The 20,965-nt window shown below is 48.3% G+C and overlaps 1 long non-coding RNA gene across 1 annotated transcript; it reads left to right on the top strand.

Moving 5' to 3' along the window:
• Positions 1-5,089: 5,089 nt before the first annotated feature.
• Positions 5,090-7,177, top strand: LOC142254561 (uncharacterized). The gene is made up of 2 exons (XR_012727257.1): positions 5,090-6,340; positions 6,398-7,177. It is a non-coding gene; the product is annotated as an uncharacterized LOC142254561 (long non-coding RNA).
• Positions 7,178-20,965: the final 13,788 nt, after the last annotated feature.

Genomic DNA, 20,965 nt, shown 5'->3' with positions numbered 1-20,965 from the left:
AATTGCTTTCTCCATAGTACTATGTTTTTAACTCCCATGATTACTATTACACAGGGTATATACACTTGTTCACTGACTTATTTTTGCTGCTCATTTGCTTACTAAATGCAACATTTTAGTATTTTTCTAAATTTTCTCCCATTTTGCTGAAGTAGATTTTATTTAACTCTTCACCATAGTTGGGTTTCCTGCTAAATCTCAACTTTCTAGTATTATTCAAAAATTTCCCCTCATTTTTCCTACGTAGAGTTTGCATAACTCTCTTACATAGTTGGCTATGCTGCTGAATCTCAACTTTCTAGTATTATTCAAAAACTTCCCCTCATTTTTCCGCTGTAAAGTTTGTGTAACTCTTCTACATAGTTGGCTATCCTGCTGAATCTCAACTTTCTAGTTTTATTCAAAAATTTCCCCTCATTTTGCCTACGTAGAGTTTGCATAACTCTCTTACATAGTTGGCTATGCTGCTGAATCTCAACTTTCTAGTATTATTCAAAAACTTCCCCTCATTTTTCCGCTGTAAAGTTTGTGTAACTCTTCTACATAGTTGGCTATCCTGCTGAATCTCAACTTTCTAGTTTTATTCAAAAATTTCCCCTCATTTTGCCTACGTAGAGTTTGCATAACTCTCTTACATAGTTGGCTATGCTGCTGAATCTCAACTTTCTAGTATTATTCAAAAACTTCCCCTCATTTTTCCGCTGTAAAGTTTGTGTAACTCTTCTACATAGTTGGCTATGCTGCTGAATCTCAACTTTCTAGTATTATTCAAAAACTTCCCCTCATTTTACCACCGTAGAGTTTGCATAACTCTTCCACATAGTTGGCTATCCTGCTGAATCTCAACTTTCTAGTATTATTCAAAAATTTCCCCTCATTTTGCCTACGTAGAGTTTGCATAACTCTTCCACATAGTTGGCTATCCCGCTGAATCTCAACTTTCTAGTATTATTCAAAAATTTCCCCTCATTTTGCCTACGTAGAGTTTGCATAACTCTTCCACATAGCTGGCTATCCTGCTGAATCTCAACTTTCTAGTATTATTCAAAAATTACTCTCATCTTGCTGCCGTAAAGTTTATATAACTCTTCCACATAGCTGGCTATCCTGCTGAATCTCTTCTTGTATGCTCCACTTTTACCTTTTCTCATTTTTAGAGATAGTAGCAGGAAAGGAAAGAAAGAGATCCAAGCCAAACCAGAGTGGAAAAAAACCAACCATGTTTTCAGGGAGGGAAATAACTCAGGGCTGTAGGACGAAAGCAAAGTGAGGGTATCTGTCACTAGACTGCATCTCAAATACTTGCCAACTTTTGAGAAAAGACATCAGAGAAACTGTTTACAGACCTTAGACCAGACATCCCATTACTTATTTCTTTACATTTCTACCTTTGCGATTGCTCCCAAGTGTCGCATCAGGCAGGAACACATGGTGCTAACCACTTACATACTTAATGTTTCAATGTCAGAGATGTTCATAGCCTATTAAGTACCAATATTGCGGCTGGACCAAGGTCTTTCAAATTTTTGTTCTCAACTCTTCAAATAAAAAATCTTAAAGGGCTGTCCGACCTCATCACATTAATGACTTGTTCAGTTGAATAGGGACTAAGTGCCAGTGGAGAGTAATGGCCACATTGAATGGAGACGTTCTGTTCCGGCTCCGTTAACTGTTTATATCCGGCCAGTGCCTGAAGTGAAAACAGCTGATTGGTGGGGATGCCAAGTGTTGGTCACCCTCTGATCTGATATTCATAAACTATACCTAAGATAGGGATACCGGACAACCCATTTTGTAATCTTTGGATATGAGATATTGTGATTAATCCTAGTCGTGTGCAGTTCATGACTTCCATTCACTACCATGCTCGGGTGCTCTGTACTCGTAACAAGTGATGAGCGGGCACTACCATGCTCGGGTGCTCAGTACTCATAACTAGTGATGAGCGGGCACTATCATGCTCGGGTGCTCTGTACTCGTAACTAGTGATGAGCGGGCACTACCATGCGCGGGTGCTCTGTACTCGTAACTAGTGATGAGCGGGCACTACTATGCTTAGGTGCTCAGTACTCGTAACTAGTGATGAGTGAGCACTAGCATGCTCGGGTGCTTGGGACTCGTAACTAGTGATGAGCGAGCACTACCATGCTCGGGTGCTCTGTACTCGTAACTAGTGATGAGCGGGCACTACTATGCTTAGGTGCTCAGTACTCGTAACTAGTGATGAGTGAGCACTACCATGCGCGGGTGCTCTGTACTCGTAACTAGTGATGAGTGGGCACTACCATGCTCAGGTGCTTGGGACTCATAACTAGTGATTAGCGAGCACTACCATGCTCGGGTGCTCGGTATACGTAATGATGAGGGGGAACTACCATGCTCGGGTGCATGGTACACGTAATGATGAGTGAGCACTACCATACTCAGGTGCTCAGTACTCGTAACTAGTGATGAGTGAGCACTACCATGCTCAGGTGCTCGGTATACATAATGATGAGCGGGCACTACCATGCTTGGGTGCTTGGTACTCATAACTAGTGATGAGCGGACACTACCATGCTCGGGTGCTCGGTACACGTAATGATGAGCGAGTACTACCATACTCAGGTGCTCAGTACTCGTAACTAATGATGAGCGGGCACTACCATGCCCATGTACTCGTAACTAGTGATGAGTGAGGGAGGGATTGCACCTTTGCCTGAAGTCTGCAACTATTTTTTATTTGCCATATAGGAGAATAGGTTTTGGCTTTCCATTGAACGTATACAATATGTTGGGCGTCTGCTCAACTTATACCTCTGACGTAGGTTGTATAACGTAATGTGAACAGGATTGTAGACCTTGAGGTCTTTATCTGTTGGTGACCGCATTCTGAGGAGTCTGACGTGCAGGAAATACTCAATACTACTGAATTACTTATCATCTGAATGCTCCTTTCGCTTGTCTCTTAGGAATTATTGCTCGATATTAGAAATACCTGACTGAGATATTTGGCCATTCAAGTCATCGCTTTATGTTAGCATTTAGTTTTTACAATTTTACATAAGTATGGACTTCCATGAATATTTTATAATACTATTACGCATATTTTATTCATGTATCCTTTCCAATTAAGTGCGGGCTAAGAAGATTCACCAGGCAAGTGCTTGACGCATTTCTGATCATTTTCAATGATTATGGGGTATATGTGTCTGGTGTTTCTACAGTAATTTATACAGGGATCCTTCCAAGAATTTAGTAGAAGCCTTCATTTAATCTGGCAAAATTGGATTTTAAGTCAAAGACTGCACAAAATATTAAAAATAATGAATATATTTACTATATAAGACACATAAGCGAAAAGTTATCATGAAAGAATTAATGTCCTTCTGAATCCTTCAACATAATGCTAAATATGCATGTAATTATTGGGAGGAATTTATTGAAGGGAGAAGTCTTTAAAGTCATCTGTTCTTATTGCTGTGATGCTATATATATATATATATATATATATATATATATATATATATATATATATATATATATATATATATATATATATATATATATATATATATATATATATATATATATATATATATATATATATATATATATATTTTTGTTTTTGTTTTATTTTTTTTTATGCTCCAAAGTGTCACGCAATGTTTGATAAACTTAGCGCATCCTTAAATCTAACACTGCTTCTTCAGGTTTTTACTTCACACCCTACTGGCGTGAGATTTTGCAACTTTTCAAAAACTTTTGAAAACGTTCTTAGTTCCAAATCTTAAAAGAAGACTCATAAATGCACCTGGTCTTCTTTTTTATATCTCTAAGAAGTAGCATCTTTCCCAGGCACCACCATCAGTGGCTTTTTTAATTGCAATTTATCATTCTGGCTTTAGCTTAGTTGCACAGCTTACCTTGCCTAATATCCCATCCACTTCTTAAAAGTTTTGAGAGCGGCTTAAAACCTCAAAAAAGTTGAATGTTTTTCAGCAAAACTTTTTGATGGCAAAAAAATGGTGAAAAAGTCTCAATCATTTCTTCACGTTGAGTCAAAATATTATTGCCCACTCTTTCAAGTATTTCACTCATTCACAAATTTACCTTTGCTTCTATATAATAAACCAGTTTGTTAAATGATCGATTAGATGTTCAAACTACTATAAGAAGGGGAGGGGCATTTCTACACTCGGGCCTCCGGGGGGACTCTCCGGTTTCCAAAATGGTCATGTACTAGCTTGACCTTCAGTTTTGAGCTTTCTTTTAAGCTTATATATGACCACATCAAAGTTCTACTTTCAATTGGTTATAAATCAGCATACATTTCTGACAGATTTAGTATTATGACCACATCAAAGTTCTACTTTTGACTGGTCATAAATCAGCATAAATATTTGATAGATTCAGTATTATGACCACACCAAAGTTCTACTTTTCGACTGGTCATAAATCAGTATAGATATTTGACAGATGCCAAATTATAACCACATCAAAGTTCTACTTTCGGCTGGTCATAAATCAGTATAGATATTTGACAGATGCCAAATTATAACCACAACAAAGCAGGGCTGTGGAGTCGGTAAGCCAAACCTTCGACTCCGACTCCGACTCCTCAAATTCTCTTGCACCGACTCCGACTCCGGCTCCGACTCCGACTCCGGCTCCGACTCCGACTCCGACTCCTACATATATTGCTTATAGTTAGGTGAAAAATTTATTGTAGTACATGAATATGTGTATGTGAACATCAGACATTTAATAATTTTTATGATACAATAATCAAGATATTTGGATAGAACATAAAATATATTTATTGGAATACAACTTTAGAACACAAAAAACTGTAATAAATTGTAAATATGTAATACACTATGTAATATACAGTAGATTACATATATATCTTGTGTGTGTATATACACTGTATATATATATATATATATATATATATATATATATATATATATATATATATATATATATATATATATATATATATATATTACATATTTACAATTTATTAGTTTTTTGTGTTCTAAAGTTGTATTCCAATAAATATTTTATGTTCTATCCAAATATCTTGATTATTGTATCATAAAAACAATTAAATGTCTGATGTTCACATTGTACTACAATACATTTTTCACTTAAATATAAGCATTATACTAAATGTTATTATTTAGTAAAATATTCAGCACATTCTGCATTGCACTCCTGTCCCCAATTTATTATATATTTTAGGAGTCGGAGTCGGTGCATTTTATACCGACTCCGACTCCGACTCCGACTCCACCAAAATGAGCTCCGACTCCGACTCCACGACTCCGACTCCGACTCCACAGCCCTGCAACAAAGTTCTACTTTTAACTGGTCATAAATCGTCATAAATATCTAACAGATTCAGTATTATGACCACATCAAAGTTCTACTTTCAACTGGTCATAAATCGGCATAAATATCTGACAAATTGAGTATTATTAGGGCATGTGTAAAGTTTTTTCAAAATGCTAAAAAACCACAAATTCAAGCAAAAGCTCCTCCAGGAAATACTCCTGTTTCGGGGAGCTGTTGAAAAAGTTTTTCTTTTCTTGAAGCTTTTCATGAAGTTGTTTTTGAATAGTTTTTTTTTTTAATTTTTTTCAGTCTTTTAATTCAACAGTGCATAGTGTGAAGACATTTCCTTCAGGATTCTCCTCAAACAAGTGATAGGTACCATATTTTTTTTCCACCAGGCGTTTTTCAATACCTCTGCAGGAAAAACAAAATTAATGAAAATAAAAAAAACCTCAAAATACTCATTGTTTACCGGCTCACCAGAAAACTGGCTCTTCGTAAGTTCTTGTTTTAGAGAAAATTTTACTGTGGCTTCTGGAAAAATATTTTTTTGTCTGCAAATTTATACTTCTACGGGCAATGTGCTACCGACAACGATGATTTTTATGATTGCATACACTTTCTGATTCCCTGACAAATGATCATTTTGCTCGTTTGTCGGATAAATCGGTGGCCTTTTTACACCGTCTGATAATTGGGAATGTGTAAAGGACGCTTTACATGCTGCGATATCGGTACCGATATCGCTAGCGTGGGTACCCGCACCCATCTGTTGTGCGACACGGGCAAATCGCAGCCCGTGCCGCACAACATCGCCCAGAACTGTCACACTACTTACCTGCCTGGCGACGTCGCTGTGACCGGCGAACCGCCTCCTTTCTAAGGGGGCGGTTCGTTTAGCGTCACAGTGACGTCAGAGCTGCGTCACTGAACCGCCACCCAATAGAAGCGGGGGGGCGGAGATGAGCGGGACGTAACATCCCGCCCACCTCCTTCCTTCCGCATAACGGCCGGGATGCAGGTAAGGAGAGGTTCCTCGTTCCTGCGGTGTCACACATAGCGATGTGTGCTGCCGCAGGAACGAGGAACAACTTAGTTACTGCTGCAGTAACGATTTTTGTGAATGGACCCCCATGTCACCGATGAGCGATTTTGCACGTTTTTGCGACGATGCAAAATTGCTCATAGGTGTCACACGCAACGGCATCGCTAATGCGGCCGGATGTGCGTCACCAATTCCATGACCCCAACGAGTTTGCATTAGCGATGTCGCAGCGTGTAAAGCCCCCTTTAGGCTATGTGCTCATGTCGGGTTTTTGGTTGCAGGAATTTTCTGCACCAAAAATTGCACTTTGGGGCAGAAATTTTTTTTGTGCCATGCTTTTTTTTTGTGAAATCATTCCCTGGAAGGGTTAAAAAAACGCAGGGAAAAAAAAGCACCAACAATTGACCTGCTGCTTCTTTTTTCTGCATCCAAAACTGCAAGGAGTAAAGAAGCAACGTGCGCACAACACTTCAGAATTCTCATTGACTTTGCTGGCATAAGGATAGACATGCAGACTTAGGCAAAAAATGCAACGTGTGCATGGGACCTAAAAGGGTCTTCTTAACTCTTAGCACAAAAGTATTGGACTCCCGAAAAAATGGCCGCTCCTGCTTTAAATTTTGTTTGCAAAAAACGTATTTATGACTTATAGACTGTTACACAGAAGTGATGATATATCAGTTCCTTCACAGCAATGTGATCCTAGTCTTGTGATGTGAAATACAAATCTCCATTACACAAGAATTCTAGTTTCTAAATTGTGCGCTATCTATGAAAGAGTTATTTTAATGAAATAAATGTACCTTTGTATTACTGTTTTGCTGTCTCTTTTATTACACCACATGTTAATGGATGCGCAGAAAGGCTAAAGCTGGCAATGCATGAGATAACTGTCCGCCAAAAGTGTCCATGTCTTGCCGGTCATTGGCCGTGTCTCCTGACTCCTCCATACATAGAAATGTTCCATCACATGCTCGGGGGCGCTGATGAGGAGACATAACAGCGCGCCCCCTACCAGAGATTGACAGTAGCATTTAACATGTTAACAGCCGTAGTTGGAGCGCCGTTCCACCTACACTCTGTTAGAGGCACATGTCAGCTTATTAAATCAGCCAACGTGCAGGGAAAGATGCGGGCTCGGCATACGAGCCTGCTTCAAAGAAAAGGAGACGACAGATGACGTACATAGCGTGTCATTTGCCGGTAAGGCTGCTTTCACACTATGTTTTTTTAACATCCTTCATGAACTTTTTTAACGCAAAAACGGATCCAGTGCAAATGCGTTTTCATTTCAATGCATTTGCAATGGACTCGCGTCAACATGCGTTCACCTGCGTTTGCGTGCGTTATAGTGAGGATACAGCGACTTGCAGTTTTTAAACTTTTTTCAAAAACGCTACTTGTAGTGTTTTTGAGCTGCGTCCAAATACTGCAAATTGCTGGATCCTGACTAAACAGCACGCAAACGCAGGTGAACGCTGGCGTGCTGATAGACTGGATCCTGCTTGCTCTACTGACCATGCCCAGAAACCAGCCTCGCGTGATCAGTCCCTCTCTCCACCTCCCTCTCTCCCCCCCCCCTCTCTCTCCACCTCCCTCCCTCCCCCTCTCGCCCTCTCCTCTCTCCCCCGCCTGAGAGCGGAGGACGCTCGTATCCAAGGTAAACATCGGGTAACCGCGGTCTTAGTTACCCAATGTTTACGTTGGTTACGTGTGCAGGGAACTGGCTCCTAGCAGCTGCAGACGCTCGTAACCAATGTAAATATCGGGTATACAAGCAAGTTACCCGATGTTTACCTTGGTTACGAGCCTCAGCAGCTGTCAGAAGCCGGCTCCCAGTCTCTCACGTTCAGTTCCCCTCACTCCCGATTACATGACTCCAATGCCCGCCCATAAACTTTAAGTGACAGGATCCTGTAAAATAACACATGCGTTTGCATGCGTTTTTTTGCTGTAAAAGCAGGATCCGCTTTTGCAGCAAAGAAAACGTTCATGACGCATGTTAAAAAAAACATAGTGTGAAAGCCGCCTAAGGGATTAAAGCACATTTGCAAGTGTGAGGCAGCGGTTTCTTAGAGCCAGACAAGTGAGGCAGTGGCCCAGGTTCTTGTTCATATCAACAGTCTTTTATTCACACTCTAAAGTTTTACAGACCTGGAAACCCGGAACTTAGCCGATTCACGTAAATGCAGTCCTATAAATGTCCAGATAGGCTCATGCACTGCTTTTGGAATCCTGGGAGCAGGGGTCCGCTATAATGTCCATGTTTCTCAGAGCTGACCTGTGTTTGCTCCACACAGAAGTTGCTGCTCCAACAGCCTGGATCCCAACCGAGACCCACCCTGCTGTGGTCTGCAGGATTAAATATATTTCCCCGGACATGAGCCTGTTGCAAAACCTGGACTGGAGGGAGAGTTCTGTCCCACTGCCAAACCTACAGAACTTTCCAAAAATAAAAGCCCTAACAGGTTTATTTAAACAAAATACTTGGTCAAATAGTTTGACCAAGTTCACACTCTTATTTTGTGCTGCACTCACAGCGGTGACTGTGACTACAACACACTCCAGCAGGTCTGACAAGGTCTCCAAGCACATTCTGGGGGAAACATACCGTCCTTCATATATGACATCTGTCACTGCCTCACGTATTCCCCCTCTGTTCAAACTTGTGGGATTGAACACTTATCATACAGGGGCCCCCAGACCATGCATCTGCATTTCCCTGCAGGTCATTATGGATATTTTACAATATCTGGGGATCAGTGGCTTTCCACTCTCCTCACCCTCTACAAAGCAGTAGGAAGGTGGAAAGGCTGAATGAAACATTAATGCAGAAAATAAAGGTAGAGATTGGCAAATCATGTAACAAATGCTTACTTTTGTGTTCTTAATAAATAGGTCTTCATGTAAGTGTAGCGCCCCTGAAACCATCAGGGTGCTACAAGGTTCTGCATCCCCACAAGGATGCAGGGCCTACCCAATTAGGGACCCAGAACCCCAGTGCCGCTACCAACAAAAACCCAGGTAATCCCAGTTTTCCGCAACAATGGTACTTAGCTAGGGTCGGACCAATGGATGGCCGCCTAGAGGTGGAGCCAATACAGTCCACTAGTTGACCAGGTGGGAGGAGCAGACTGTGGAGAGTAGTCGGGAAGACAGTAGTCAGAACTGCGGTGACTGTTGAAATGTGTGAGACAGCAGGAGTGTGAAGGTGGAAGGGAAGTGACACCCTGACTCGGGTTAACGGTGACCTGGTACTCAGGAGAAGTGGTTGCCGGTGGAGTACTCCAGGAACTACTCACCGACGGGGTACAGGACCCTAGGACAGGAAAGAGCTTCAAGCCGACCTGTTAACACCTGCACAGCAAAGGGGACCATCAATGACCTTACCGACCCTAAAGAATTTGAAGACTCAGTAGCAAAGGGAGAACCGGGGACAGGACCAGAGACTCCAACTCCACAGGGTTCACGCTACCGTCAGGCGGACAGAAGCGGACAAACCACAGAACGGGGACCCCCAGTGTTCTATACCACGGGGACCCACTTACCAGAGAAAGGTGCAGGGGAAGAAGGAACCAGAGAACCAGACTGGCACTGAGACGAAGGGGAACTGGAGGCGAAACCAGCCGGCCTCGGGCAACCAGTTAACATCTCAAGAAAGTGAGTAAACCAGTTGCACTGAACACCTGTGTGGATTACCTTCTTCCGATGCCCACCGCACCATACACCTGCTGGGGCAATACCCTACTTGCGGAGGCACTAGCCAATACCACCAGCCCCAGTAGAGACATTCTGCAGCGGCGGCTCCCTACACTTAGCCGCAACATCGCAAGGGCCGTCACATATAAACTTTATTCACCAATCCCCTGTAAATATCCCCATTACAAAAAGGGCCCAGGGCACGGAACCGGGTAACGGCCACCACCGTGACATTGCCAAGACGTACACCTCCAGGAAACGAGTGCCCCATATCCCTGGGCGCGACATAAGATTTGGTTTAGTACCTAGAACATGATTATATTTCCCACAGATCCTTCAGATACAGCATGATATCCTGACTAGCCATGTACGAGCCTTATATAATTGACTAAACAGTGTGATAAACAGATCTATTCTCCATTTCCAGATCCTAAGTCAATGTTAGGAGCACGTGGTCTCAAGCCAGGAGACTAGGTGATGCTAAAAAGATAAGTGAGAAAGAACCATGAGCCAAGATTAGATGGGCCTATCCAGCTTCTCCTGACCACAGAAACTTCCATGAAGCTTGAGGGAAAACCCATCTTTATACACAACAGCCGCTATAATGAGTCATTGTACCAACAGAATGAGGGTCACAACACACATAGTGCTGGATTATTTAAAATAGAACCTTATGGGGAATTTCTAGATTCGGGCTGATATATGGGAAATAGCTAAATAAGGGAACAATGTTTACGGGAACATGACTCAAATAAGCAGTCATGGTGGAGAAAACATCATCTGACCTGAACCAGCTGAGTAGTTCAAGGGTTTAAGTGACTTTTAAGGAAAACACACATGTATATAACTGGTATTGTCTTATTTGTTGGTATTTGAAGCCATAAAAGTGCTACTCTATGTTACTGAAGGTAATCGGATCCATGTGTAAGGCCAGGGCCATACGGGGATCTAAGGCGATCCTCTCATGACTCTCGTCTCACGCTGTCAGCACAGCAGGTGCCGAGTGTCACTGTGACTGAGGTCTGATCATGCGATTAAGCACGTGATTAAGCAGCAGATACACAGATAATAGGCACTAAGTAAACCCAATGGGAAAGTGTAAAAAAATAGATATATACCGTGTTTTTCATTTTATAAGACGCACGTTTCCTCCCAAAAATTTGGGAGGAAAATCATGGGTGCGTCTTATAATCCAAATGTAGCTTACCAGGAGGTGGTGGAGAGGGTTGAGAGGAGACAAGGCAATGATGTCTGCTGTGCTGCGGGCGCTGCTCTGTGCGGCAGGCGTGCAACACTGTGCGGTGGCAGCGAGGCTCTCTGCGGTGGGAAACGAGGCTCTGTGCAGCAGGCAGCGAGGCATGGACCATTCTGAAGATGTCGGCTGTAAGGACGTTAAACAATGGCGCACAGAGTCAGCGCATGGGCAGATTGAGCTTTTGGTTCAAGCTCTCATCTGCACATGTGTGCCGCCCCCGTGTGCCAGCAGCCGAGCTGCTCGGGTCCGGGTCCGCAGTGTGGCTCGAGGGATTCTACAGGACCCGGGGGTCGCGCGGACACATCAAATAAAAAGGGGACATAGTTGTACGGGGTGTATTGCATACTGTCTGTGACGCCACCCACGGTGTATGGTAAAATGTAGCACCACCGCTGCTGTAGTGGGGTACCCGGGGGCGATGGAATGGCAGCCTGATGTTAACCCCTCCATGGGTAGGGATGGTTGCCCCGGGGCCCAATGTCTCTGTGCTGTGAGTTGTGATTGCAGGGGTCGTCGCGCCCGGTCCAACCGGGAACTGTTAGTTTACTCACAATTTCGGTAAATAACTCAGACAAGTCCAGTGGTAAACCAAGGTGATGGTGGCCAGCCGCCGCGGCCGGGTGCATTCGGGTCCCACACCCGGACTGGTGGTCTGTATCACTTCTCCCTGAACTTTTTGTAAGTTCTCTTTTGGGCTCTCCGGTATGGAACACGGAAGCCCGCTCCCAGAACTACGGGTGGGAGCCGTGCCCACTGATGCTGGCTCTTGGGATCTAACGGGCCCTGGCGGATGCCCTATTCCCCGCGGTGAGCTGGTGTCTGCTTTTGGGACTTTTGGTGGGACAGGACCAATAATCCTGCCCTCAATTGGTTAATTAGCTAGGCTGTTGGTTCCGGTCCTGGCTTCAGGGTCCAAGTACCCCCTCTGTGCACGGTTTCCGGGTCGGTTCTCCGGTGTCGGTACCGGCGGGCTCCTACCCTGTCCTGGTCCACCTCGGATCTTCGGCAGCCGTCTTCCCGTCTCATGCAGACACTGACCACCGTCTGCCACCTAGCCAGCACACCGGGGCTCCAACCCCGACGACTTCTACTCTGGCTGGAACTTGAACTACTCCTCTCAACTACTCCACTCCACTTCAACTCAAACTTCCGACTGTCCAACAACAACAACAACTGCTTTTTTCCCGCCCCGGGTTCTCTACACTCCTCGGTGGGCGTTCTCCATCCGTCTGGTCCGGCCCCCTGGTGTGTCTGTCCTACCCTACGGGGGGGTGACTAGGATTTTGTCGGCTGGTGTAACCCTTGGTGGGAAGGTGTTGTGCGGGGGCTTAGCACTGTGTGACTTCCTGGCGTGCCAGGGTGTCACACAGGCACGCCCCCTTGGTTTTCTCCCAGCACTCTCTCGCGTGCTGTGGCCCTATGGGAACTTCCGGTTCCTGTTTCAGGCTTCGGCTTTGCGCGCTCCTTCTGGCACCTGGGACGGGTACAGTAGCCCAGCTCCGCAGGGTGACCTTGTCCTGTCACTGCTCACTGACATTCTCTACTCTAACACTTCTAGCCCTCCTTTTACCATCCCCCCCATTTGGGTGGCCCTATTCCCCTCAGGCTGCCCAATGGGTGTTTGGTGGGTGTGGTGCAGAGTGTTCCTCAGGATTTGTGTACACCTATTGGTAGCAACACCAAAGTGACAGGACCCGTAACCAAGGAGGAGCGGGTACCATGCAGAAGGGTAGATTGCACGGCACCCTTGTGACGACCTGATAGGCCAGGGCGTCCCATGTGTATTTGTCGCGGGCGGAGGGGACGCGCTCGCCACGCTCGGGTCCGGGGCTTCTGCTGCTGCTCGGTGGCTCGAGCGGTGGGCCGGATCCGGGGACTCGAGCAGCGCTCCTCGTTCACGAGTGAAAAGGGGGTGGTTTGTTTTGGGAGATAGTTTGTGACGCCACCCACGGGTCGTGGTGATAAAGGGCACCACCGCTGCTGGTGACGGGGATCCCGGGAGCGATGGTAGGGAGCAGCTAGGATGTCATCCCCTCCGTGGATAGGTGTTGGTGATCCCGGGGCCCGGTGGTGTAACGGGGAGGCTGGATGGCTGGGGTGCAGGGGCAGCGCGGCGCGGTGCCGGATGGCACTGGTGTACTGACTCAGGTAGTCAATGACAGAGTCTCTAGTAAACCAAACGGCTGGATGTACGGGTCCCGCAGCCGGCTGCAGTGTTTGTGCTCTTCCCGGACAGTGTGATGGTGGCTGTCTTTCCCTGCACCTTGTTAGAATGTTCTGACTCCTGTGGTTGCCCACCGGTAGTCCGCTCCCCGGCGTATAGGTACCGAAGGAGCCCGTTTTGCCCGCAGGCGCTGGCCCTTGGATCTCTAGCCTATGGCGGTGGCTGTATATCCTCACGGTGTGGACTGTTGCCTTCTGTCGGGTCTTGGTTGTTGGGAAACCCCTGGGGTTCCAGTCACACTTGGATTTGACCGTTGTCGGCGGCTCCAAGCCTAGTCGGGGTCCGATGGCCCTGCCTGTGTGCTTAGCTTCACTCCACTCCCCGGTTCGGTACCGGCGGGCCGCCGCCCGACCCCGGTCCTACGGTTCCGCAGAGATCCACTAACTCCTGCAGACGGCCACCACCGTCTGCCAACCTTGCTGTCAGTGCCTGGGCTCCGACCCAGTCACTCGCAGTTTCTGACCTCTCACTTTCACCTCCAAACTGAAAACTGTGTCTTTTCCCGCCTCCAGGCCTGTGAACTCTACGGTGGGTGGGGCCAACCGCCTGGCTCCGCCCCACCTGGTGTGGACATCAGACCCTGGAGGGAGGTAACAAGGGTTTTTGTTTGACTGGTGTGACTATCCAGGGGAGGGGGGGTGTGTGGTGTTATGTCTGTGACTACCTGGCTAGTCCAGGGCGTCACATATTCACATATATCAAGTGTAAATTTTACTACCTTAACTAGATAAACAGTATTATATCTATACTTATATCTCTTATCTTACACTTCTAAGCAATGCACACAGTTAAAAAAAGGATCTATGTGTAATTTCTCTGCCCACAATCCCACCCCTTGGAAAGCTGGGTGAATTCCACTGTATAATCCTTACCTAATGCCCAGCTGGACTGGGGAAGAGGCACAGACCAAAATGTTCCCTAAGTGATAAGGAAAGTGAAACAATCTAGTGGATTTTCGCTGCTTTCCACACACAGTAGAGATAACAGAGACAAACAAACAGCTAAAAATGTGACAGTACCTTTATACTCAATGCTTAAACTTATAAAACATGTGATTAAGCAGCAGATACACGGATAATAGACACTAAGTAAACCCAATGGGAGAGTGGAAAAAACAGATATATACCGTGTTTTTCATATTATAAGACGCACTTTTCTTCCCAAAAATTTGGGAGGAAAATGAGGGGTGCGTCTTATAATCCGAAAGTAGCTTACCAGTAGGTGGTGGAGAGGGGTCAGAGGAGACAAGGCAATGATGTCTGCTGTGCTGCGGGCGCTGCTCTGTGCGGCGGGCGTGCAACTCTGTGCGGCGGCAGCGAGGCTCTGTGCAGTGGGTAATGCGGCTCTGTGCAGCAGGCAGCGAGGCATGGGCCATTCTGAAGTTGTCAGCTGTAAGGATGTCAAACAATGGCACACAGAGGCAGCGCGTGCGCAGATGGAGCTTTTGGCTCAAGCTCTCATCTGCACATGCGCCGGCTCCGGATGCCATTTCTTTGAAGTCCGCATTACCGACATCTTTAGAATGGACAGTGCCTCACCGCCAGCAGTGAGCACCAGCACAGAGCAGCACTGGCTGCCCCCAACACAGAGCAGCGCCCGCAGCCCCAGCACAGAGCAGTGTCGGCTGCCCCAGCATATGCCACAGCCCTCAGTGAGCATCTGGGCCCCCCTCTGCACCGTCCGCAGCATTGCCATAATCCAGCACCACCTCTGCCTCCTGTGACCCCGCTCCACCACCGCTGTCGCCCCACGTCCCCGGTAAGACACCATCGGATTATAAAACGAACCCCATATTTTATTTTTTTACCTTTTTTCATCTCTAAATTTGGGGTGCGTCTTATAACCTGGTGCATCCCACCCCATCCCATAGCGACCCACGCCCCTATGTCCCCGAGGGATCGGTCAATACGGCTGAGGGGCCCGGCCTGCTGCTGTCCACCACGCTGCCTCCCTCACTGCCCATGCCTGCGGCCAACGCCCCGACCGACCCGTTACCCCTGCCACCGGTAGCGGAGCCCGCAGCATCTGTGGGAGAGGGCCCAGACCTGCGGCCCCCGGGCCTTACCTTTACCACCAGCCTGGCACCCGTCCCGGCTTTCATCCCAGCCGCGACGGAAATGATGACGGCCCCGGCAGTCCGCCCGGCCGCAGCGGAGGCAATCCTCGATCAAACGCCAACACCGCAAGTCACGTTGACCGCTCCCAGGAACCGGGCCTCGGCTGAGGCACGGCGGGGATGTAGCTGCCAGGAGGCAGAGCAGGCCATGTCACAGCGGGGTCCCTCATTGCTGAAGGTGCCGGTTGTAGCCGACACGGAGGGACTCCAGCTGGGCCCGTCCCCCACACAGGCTGACCCAGAGCAGGCCACTGATTGGTGGGGCCCACGGCAGTATGAGAGGCCGGTCGTAGCCGGCGCCGAGGGCACCCAGGTAGGCCTGGCTCTTGAGCGGGAGTTGCGGATGTGCATGCCCGCATTTATGTGAGAAAGAGTGGCAGCGGGATGCCGTTGCACCGTCCCCGTAAGGACCACCAGAAAGCATGTGTGTTTTGAAAGTTTAAAAATGAGAATAATTACCGAAGCTTCACCTGATTCACCGTGATTGTGAGAAAACCGGCCGTTGCTGGCACCGTTGTCCCCGTGGGGACCGTTTAAAAAGTTTTGCATGGAGAACTTTCCATGGACAAGCCCGTGAACTTGCAGGGCAACCACAAACGTTAGTGGCATGTAAATAAGTTGTTCTACCGTTACCGTTTCCGCAGTTGCCGCCTCCGGAGAGGCAGGTTGGAGAGAGGGCCCTCAGCAGAGCAGGCTGGGGCCCAGCCACCACAGGAACCGGTGGCTACCCTCTGGAGGGGAAGGACAGATCCCGCTCGGGTGACTTGGTGCAGGACTTGGGTCAAGGGGTGCTGCCTGGGTTTTAGGGGCAGCATCAGGGCCAGGTTGCTTGGGTGGGAGAGAGCGGAGACCGTAACCGTAAACCGTTTGCAACGTTTAAGAAATGTGCCTCCCGATGTGGGATGATGTGATGAATTGTTATGTTACCGTTTTACCCTTTTTATATATTTTTCAGAAAATAAAACTGGTGTTGGACGGGCAGCCCGCGGACGGTCTGCATTTTGCTAAGGGGGAATGTGACGCCCTGGGCAAGCCAGGGGTCACAGGTCACAACACCACCACACCCCACACCCCAGTTAGGAACACCAAGGCTAACCTAAAATCCTTGTTGCCTTCCTCCAGGGGCTGATGTTCACACCAGGGGGTGGGCCAGGCGGTTGGCTCCGCCCACCGAGGAGTTCACAGCCCTGGAGGCGGGAGGAACCAGGCAGATCAGTTAAGGAGGTGAAAGTAGAAGGAGGTGAAGTGGTAGAGGAGCTGAGGAGTGAAGCTGAAGTAAAGTGAAAAGTGAGAGTAGTAAAGCCTGAAGTTGGGCCGGGTGTGTGCCCCGGACAGTGACAGCAAGGTCAGCAGACGGCGGTGATAGTCTGCAGGGGGACTGCTCGGAGGTTGCTGGAAGGACCGCGGACGGGTGGTGACCCGGCGGTCTGGAGCAGTATACGAAGAACAGTCAGCACCAGGGCAGGGGCCTTTCGGATCCCGGCAAGGCTAGGAGTCGCCATAATTTGCCAAATCCGTCAGTGAAGGGGACGTCTGTCTCCTAACAACCAAGTCCCGATTGAAGGCAACAGTCCAACCGTAACGGAGAGACACCGCCACCGCCAGGGCACCAGTTTCTCAGGGCCAGCGCCTGCGGGCAAAGAAAGGCTCCTCCGGCCCATATCCAAGCCGGGGAGTGGGTTACCGGTGGGAACCCATCGCAACCATTATCATCATAGGTGCAGGACAGAGGGACCGTCACCGTCACCTACTGGGGAAAGCAAGTGCAGCCGTCCGTGGGAACCATCTTTCCAGCCGTGTGTTTTACCGAGAACTGTGTCATCGTCTCAGGCTGAGTGAGTACCACAGTGCCGCAAGGCACAGCGCTGCCCCCGCGTCCCTGCACCCACCAAGCCCTGCATCACCCACCTCATCACTGGGCCCCGGGATCACCAACCCCTACCCACGGAGGGGCAACACAACAACTGGCTGCTCCATACCATCCTTCCTGGGATCCCCATACTGAGCAGCGGTGGTGTCAACAAATCACCACCACCGTGGGTGGCGTCACGGACAATAAACAATCCCCACATCCAAAAACCCCCCTTTCACTCACGGGCGAGGAGCGCCGCTCGAGTCCCCGGGATCCGGCCCGTCGCTCGAGCCACCGAGCAGCGGCAGGCCGCAGCAGCCGCAGTGCCAGCCGGACCCGAGCAGTGGGAGAGCGCGGCGTCCCCTCCTCCGCCCGCGACACAACCAATCACAGGCGTCTGTGGGCGGGGAAAGCAGGGAATACGAGATTGATTAATGAGCGGCCGGCATATTCAAAGTAATTGTTGCCGCGTATTCTTTGCACAGCTGTTCCTCGCTGCGCTGGTGATGGGGAAGCGGTAAGTATGAGAGAGGGCTGCTCACTTCAGTCACTCAGGGGATTAGCGGTCACTGGTAAATCCTTCACAGGTGACCGCTAATCAGTATGCGGCACACAGACAGAGCCGCGGCATGACAATGAAGTCGGGTGAAGTTCACCTGAGTTCATTCTCATCGCGCAACTCTGTCTGCTGTCAGCCGACATGTATCAACGACATTGTGCAACACACAAACGGACATTCCACACGGACATTCCACGTACACATACACGGGCATTTTACACACAAACACAGACATTTTACACGTACACACGGCTCGCATACGCCATCACACGGATGCCATACGTACCGGAGAAACGCCCCAAAAAAACGGAACACGGACCCGAAAAACGGACCGTGTCACACGGACGTTTTTTATGCAGAAGTGTGTTTTAGGCCTATGAGGAAATAGGGGAGGCACAAAAGGTGAATGGGGGGGAGAAAAGCTTGTTATATATGGTCCATCCATCGATTTAATAGGGTATTCAAAACCAGCTGCATGAACCCGTCATCGGCCAGAATTTATACAGGTACAGAGTGTAAAAAAGTACATGGAGGGGAAGGAACCAGAAGGACAAGGGGACAAGAATTGGAAGTACATTTTTGGGAAGGGCAGAAAGGGACTAGATTAGATCATGGCAGTGAGGTGATAGGCTAGTCTAAAGACATGCGTTTTTAGGGCCCGCTTAAAGGTGTGGATGTTGGGAATTAATCGGATTGCTCTTGGTAGTGTGTTCCAGAGCATAGGCGCAGCTCGTGAGAAATCTTGAAGACGGGAGAGGGAGGTTCGAATTGTTGAGGATGTCAGTCTTAGGTCATTAGCAGAGCGGAGGGCACGGGTGGGGTGATAGATGGAGATGAGGGAGGAGATGTAGGGTGGTGCAAAACCACGGAGAGCTTTGTGAGTGAGAGTGATAAGTTTATATTGGATTCTGTAGCGGATAGGTAACCAGTGCAATGACTGGCAAAGAGCAGAGGCATCAGTGAAGCGGTTGGAGAGGAAAATGATCCTGGCTGCAGCATTCAGAATGGATTGGAGAGGGGAGAGTTTAGTAATAAGGTGGTAAGGTGGTGTACCACCGCTGCTGTTGGGGAGCACCCGGGGGCGATGGAATGGCAGCTGGATGTTAACCCCTCCGTGGATAGGGGTGGATGCACCGGGGCTCAGTGTCCAGAACACGGGAGGTGATGGCTGTTGGTGGTGATGCGCCGGGCCGGACCGGAGGGTGTTGGTGTACTCCGGTTGAATAAATGCACACAAATCTGCTGGTAAACCAGGGTGTCAGTGGCTGGCTGCCGCTTCAGAGTGTATTCGGTTCCCACACCCGGCTGGTGTACCAATGTCCCTTCCTTTGGCACTCTGTATTTTCCTTCTATTTTTGGACAACCTCATCTGGAACGGGGAAGTCCACTCCCGATTCGGTTTTGGTTGGGAGATGTGCCCACGAAAACTGACCCTTGGGATCTCAGTGGGTTGTTGCGGATACCCTATCCCCTGCGGTGGGCTGCCGTTTCGCTCTGTCTGGGCTAGGACTTTGGAACAATGCCTGAAACCTTGCTGACGGCCTAGTTAATTAGAGAAGGGGCTTGCACCGTCTTCTAACTAGGGTCCAGGTACCCTGCCTGTGCACGGTTTCCGGACCAGATCTCCGCTGTCGGTACCGGCGGGCTCCAACCCTGTCCTGGTCCACTCTGGATTTCCCATGACCGGACTCCTGTGGCCTTTGGACACAGTCCACTGCTTGCCACCTAGCCAGTAGACAAGGGCCACTATCCTGGCTACCTGCACTAGGCACAGTCTCGAGCTCTCTCACACAGCCTGTCACTGTCACTGAGAGACCCAACTTCCACACCGACTGCAACTGAACTCAAACTTGAACTAACTGGTTCCCTCCCCCAGATCCTCATGACCCCTAGGTGGGAGTTCCCAATCCGCCTGGTCCTGCCCACTGGTGTGTCTTTCCTACTCATCCTACACCAGGTTCTATCAGCCACAAAACCCTAGCCACCCCGGCTAGGGTTTTGTGGCTGATAGAACCTGGTGTAGGATGGTGTTGTGTGGGGTGTAGTGTTCTTCTGTGACCACCTGGCGGCGCCAGGAAGGGGACCGGCAACGCCCCCGAAACGCGCGCGTCGGATCAAGCTCATTTGCACCTACTTTCTTTCTACGGCGGAACAGCCGGATTGTGTGTGGATTCAAACCTCCAAAGTTTAACTTTGCTGGAAAGAGTGAACGCCCTAATCAATTCTTCGGAATCTAGAAGGATTTTGTACCTTGGAGCTCTGCTGCAAACTAAAAGCCTTGGCGGTATCTCCACTACAGGAACGCAGGAGCTCACATAGGGGAGGAATCACTGCACCCCCGCTGAAGATTCTGCGATCAGGTACCTTTAATAATAACCCACAATATAGAGTGTGAGGTAAATCCTGGGATATGAAGAGGAATTATGACTAGAAGTCATAATTGCTCTCATCACTCCCTGGCAGTGCCCCCCTCCCTTCTTGTGCTCAAATGTCCAGCATCTGTGAAGGTGTCACATCCCACTTACACCTCCAACAGCCATCTCCTCTGATATGGAGATGAGATGATGTGAGGACAATGGACCCAGGATGACTCCCTGCCGTCACCCTGTAACCAGAGTTGTATCTCATTAGCAAGGCTTGGAAGTAGCCAGACAGAACGACTCCAGTAAAAAATGGTTCATATCTCGCAAGCCATATCTCCGATAAATATGGCAACCATAAAAATGGTGTTTGCGCAGGCGGACGATGCTGGCACACCTTTTTTATGGAAGGGGGAGCTTGGGAAATACCCCAGGCGTGATATCAGCCATATGGGAACTCGTAGACAGGTCATGAGTCCCCTCGTTCTGTAGCTAAATTCATAACTGTCACAATGAGAGCATTGGCGTCTGCCTAC

Source organism: Anomaloglossus baeobatrachus, chromosome 10 (assembly GCF_048569485.1).
Source record: "Anomaloglossus baeobatrachus isolate aAnoBae1 chromosome 10, aAnoBae1.hap1, whole genome shotgun sequence".
Taxonomy (NCBI): Eukaryota; Metazoa; Chordata; class Amphibia; order Anura; family Aromobatidae; genus Anomaloglossus; species Anomaloglossus baeobatrachus.
The sequence above is the reverse complement of the archived record's forward strand: the minus strand, read 5'-3'. Positions and strand labels throughout refer to the sequence as shown.